Genomic DNA, 4,545 nt, shown 5'->3' with positions numbered 1-4,545 from the left:
GCCCACACTGCGCCTGGGCTGGGACTGGTCCCACTGGCGCAGGTTAGCAGGAAGCTCTCCACACACTCACTGGACTATCATTCGAATTTTAGTACATGTGCTGCTGAAGTGAACACTAAGCAGTAGCTTGGCCCACAAAGCTATATCCCCAGCCCAGAACTTTTATCTTCTTTAGCTTTGGTCCTCAAACCTCACTTGTTGGTCACCCAGAAGGTCAGTCTTGAAATGGGAGCAATAGTTCTTAATCCTAACTATTATCATCCTATCTGGATATCAGGGCACTTTGAAATATGATGTGTGACCTGAGTGACCTCTTTCATTAATTATGGTCAGCATTAGTATTAGAAATCAAGTGTCTTGGGGGCCTGCCCCTTAGCTCAGTTCTTTAAGTGGCTGCTTCAACAAAGCAGTCAGGCTCAGGTTGCTGTGGTTCGATCCCCAGAACTCTAGCCAGCCAAACCTGCCCTGAAGGCATTCGGAGCTGGCCAAAAAAAAAAATCCTTCTGCCATTTTTGGGACAGTGGAGATGGCTCAGTGGAACAAGCGCTTCCCTAGCAAGCACAATGGTCTGAGTTCAATCCCTGGTTCCTCAAAAACAAAAAAACAAACAAACAAAAAAAAGAAATCAAGTGTCTTACCCGTTCTATAGTTGATGGCCTACCATCTTAACATACTGTGGAGGTTGTCTTTGAGAAGTTATATTCTAGAGTCATAGTCTCAACACCTCATTTATCTCTCTTTTTTTTTTGGTGGAACTGGTGGTTGAACTCAGGCCCTTGCTCTTGCCAGGGAAGCACTTATTCCACTGAGCCATCTCCCCAGCCTCTCTCATTTATCTCTTACCACTGACTTGCCAAAAGAAATGTTAACAGAAAACGTCCAAGGAGGTCTGTCCCCAAAGCAAAGGTGAGATATCTTGACCCATTGGGCATGTTTTTAGGTACATGACCTCTGCCACAGAAAAAGAATTTTCAAGATGCCTAAGTAAGAGACATAGAGATTTATTAGGCAACATTTTAAAAATCCATGCTCTTGGGGCCGGGGAGATGGCTCAGTGGAATAAGCGCTTCCCTGGCAAGCGTAAGGGCCTGAGTTCAATCCCCAGTTCCGCAAAAAAAAAATAAAAATAAATAAATTAAAAAAAATAAAAATCCATGCTCAAAAAAATCTAATGTAGGCGCTTCACAAGGAGATAGGCCTTTTGAGTTATTTTATTTTTATTTTTTGGCAGAACCGGGGATTGAACTCAGGCCCTTGTGCTTGCCAGGCAAGTGCTTATTCTAGTGAGCCATCTCCCCAGTCCCCTTTTGAGTTATTTTAATGTTATATCATACTTTGAGACATTTACGTAAACCTATATTAGACTTAATGTTTAGTTACAATTTTTGTCTAAATTTTAAGTATTAAAATGAACATCTTTTTGTTAAATTATGGCACAGATTCTTGGTGTTTTGTTTTTATTAGTACTTGGGTTTTTTTTATTGGTACTGGGAATCAAACTCAGGACCTCACATTTGCCAGGCAGGTGCTATGCCACTGAGCTATATCCCCAGTCCTAGTACTTGGGATTAAACTGAGGACCTCGTGCATGCTAGGCAAGCACTCTACCACTGAGCAAAGTTCCCAGCCATTTATTTAAACTTGATTTTAAAAATTATTATTATTTCTGGGGGGCTGTTTGAGACAGGGTCTTGTTACATAGTGTAGGCTAGCCTTGAACTCACTTATGTAGCCCAGTTTGACCTTGAACTCATGGCGATCCTCCTGCCTCAGTTTTCCTAGTGCTGGGATTACAGGTCTGTGCCACCATGCCTGGTATCTTAAACTTTATTTTGATAATAGGGTCTTACTAAATTACTCATGCTGTCTTTGAATTTAGAATCCTCTTGTCATAATTTCTTGAGTCCTGGGATCATAGACATGCACCACTCTGCCTGGACCTTTCTTGCAATTTAATACAGTATATTAGTATTTGATAGTTGTTTTTGTTAAAAATGTGAAGTTTAGCCTATGAACAAGTATTTGCATTTTTTAAGATTGCTATGAAATGTTTATAGCAGTGTTATTTTAAATAGTCAAAAGGTGGGAACAACCCACTTCATTGAGAAATGAATAAATAAAAGTAGTATATAAGACCATAGAATTTTGTCAAACTTTAAAAAGGAATTAAATCCTAATAATATGCTATGGAAGAGATGAATCTTAAAATCACTGTGCCAAAAGAAACAAGTCAGATACAAAATGATAAATATCATATGCTTCCATTTACATGGATGACCATGAATAAGGAAATTCACAGTGATAATAGAAGTTTTCATGGGTGTGGATAGGGAAATATTTGTGGTGCATGGGATTGAACACAGTGTCTCATGTGTGCTAAGCATGTGCTGTACCCTGACCTACACATTTGATCCCTTAAAAGTGCTTTTCTTTGTTTTAGGGACAAACGTTGTGGTAAGCAGCCGGGTCTTGAAGCCCTGGGTTTCTCCTACCTTAGCAATTCAGGCTTCTGTGTCTACAGACTAGATGGGGAACTTTTCTTTTTTTGTATACCTCTTATTCTCCTGTTTAATTGTTTGCCCTATTTGGTGGGTTCTTTCCATTCTCATTCATGGGACTGTGATCAATTTGCTCCCTCTCTAGAACATCATTTAATAGTCTGTGTAGGCTTGGATTTGTCATCATGAGATTCTTTAGTTGTTCTTTGTCATGGGAGTATTTCACTTCTCCATTATACTTGAAAGAGAGTTTTGCAGGGTATATCAGTCTGGGTTGGAATTTGTTTTCTTGCAAGAGTTGAAGTACTTTGCTCCATGCTCTTCTTGACTTGATGGTTTGTGAAGAGAAATCTGCCGTTATTCTGATGGGTTTTCCTTTAAATGTGATCTGTTTCTTTTCTTTAATGGCTTTTAGTATACTGTTCCTGTGCTGAATTTCTGGGATCTTGATTATTATATGTCTGGGTGTGGTTTTAATTGGGTTGATGTTATTTGGAGTTCTATATGCTTTGGTTACTGAATGTCAGATTGTTGCCCCATATTTGGGAAGTTTTCTGCTATTACTTCTGCCCATATTCTTTTTATATCATTTGTATTGACTCCTTCCTTCTCTTTGATGCCTATTAGTCTCACATTGTTCATTTTTGCATCATCTTGCAGATATTGAATTATTTTTTCCTGCATCCTAGTTGTTTTTAAGAGATCTTTTATTACTTTTCACTAGCGGCAGTGGTGTCTTTAAGGTCAGAAAGTCTATTTTCACTTTCTTTCTTTCTTTTTTTTAAAATTTATTTATGTGTGTGTGTGTGTGTGTGTGTGTGGCCAGTTCAACCCACCAGGGGGCGGGGCTGGCTGGCATGTGGTGCTGGGGGATTGAACCGCGGTCCCTGTGCTTTGCTAAGCTTGTTCTCAGTAGGTGTTTTAGACCACTGAGCCATCTCACCAGCTCCTGTTTTCACTTTCCCTCAAACAGTTTTGCCAGTTTGTGATTGAGGTTTTAATTTCTGTATATCACTTTGAATCTGTTTCATACATTCTATTTCTTTCCTATATTGCTTGTTCAGGGGTTCCATCATTTTTATATTTTGCTCTATTTTTTAACAGTATATTCTTTTGAAGCACTTAGTACTTCTTTGATTACAGTTATCATTACATTTTTTAATTCAGAAATTATTTCTGATCTAATTTCTTCTATACCTTTCTGCAGTTGTTTCTTTGCTTCCAATGCTATTATTTCAGAGATAGCAGGTAGGTGATTTCCAGTTTCCTCTATGCTGGTGTCTTCTGCATTTGTACTCGGTGGACTCGGGACCTGACACTACATTTTGTTCCTTCTCTTTGTCATTTTGTATACCACTGTCTTCTGACCTTTGGTGTAGAGCTTAGATAGAATTATTACCTTAGCACCAGATCCGGATCTACAAAGTTCAGATTCCTCCAGGTGGGTGTTGCTTGGATCTGGCTGGGGTCTGGCTGCTGTGCTCCACTTCTTCCTGCTGCAGCCATTGGAGTTGAATCCTTTGTGTCACTCTGGCAAGATGTTCTGCTCCTGAATCAGCTGGGTGGGTCTTGCCTCTAGCCTCTTTGCAGGGAGTTGTGCTGAAGGGTTCCACACTAGGCCTGCACTCTAGTCTATTCAGGGTCCGGCGGCCCCGAGTTGTCTCACTCACACGCCAGACCTGGGCTCTGGGTCGATTCAGGATCCGCAGGCCTCAGGTCTTCTCACTCCCATGCCGGGTCTGGGCTCTGGGTCTATTCAGGAACTTTTCTTTAATGGTTGCATAATTTTAGTTTGGGATGATGAACAAGTTCCTGGAATGGATAGAAGTGATGATTTCACAGCACTGAATGTATTAATTCCACTGAGTTTTATAGTTAAAAATGATTAAAATGGTAGTGCGCGCGCACACACACACATGCACACATACACGTTTTTGAGACGGTATTTCTATATAGCTCAGGCTGGTTTCAAATTTATGATCTTTCTACCTTTGCCTCCTGAGTACTGCCATGCCAGGCTTATGATGATATATATATATATATATAT

At 40.1% G+C, this 4,545-nt stretch overlaps 1 protein-coding gene across 1 annotated transcript in view; it reads left to right on the top strand.

Moving 5' to 3' along the window:
- The window catches only part of Wnk3 (WNK lysine deficient protein kinase 3), a 266,752-nt gene that overhangs the window by 28,002 nt on the left and 234,205 nt on the right, over positions 1-4,545 (top strand). The window lies entirely within an intron of this gene.

This window comes from Octodon degus, unplaced genomic scaffold (genome assembly GCF_000260255.1).
Source record: "Octodon degus isolate 3935 unplaced genomic scaffold, OctDeg1.0 scaffold00314, whole genome shotgun sequence".
Lineage (NCBI taxonomy): Eukaryota > Metazoa > Chordata > Mammalia > Rodentia > Octodontidae > Octodon > Octodon degus.
Note: the sequence above shows the minus strand (reverse complement) of the source record. Positions and strands in the feature narration are given on the sequence as shown.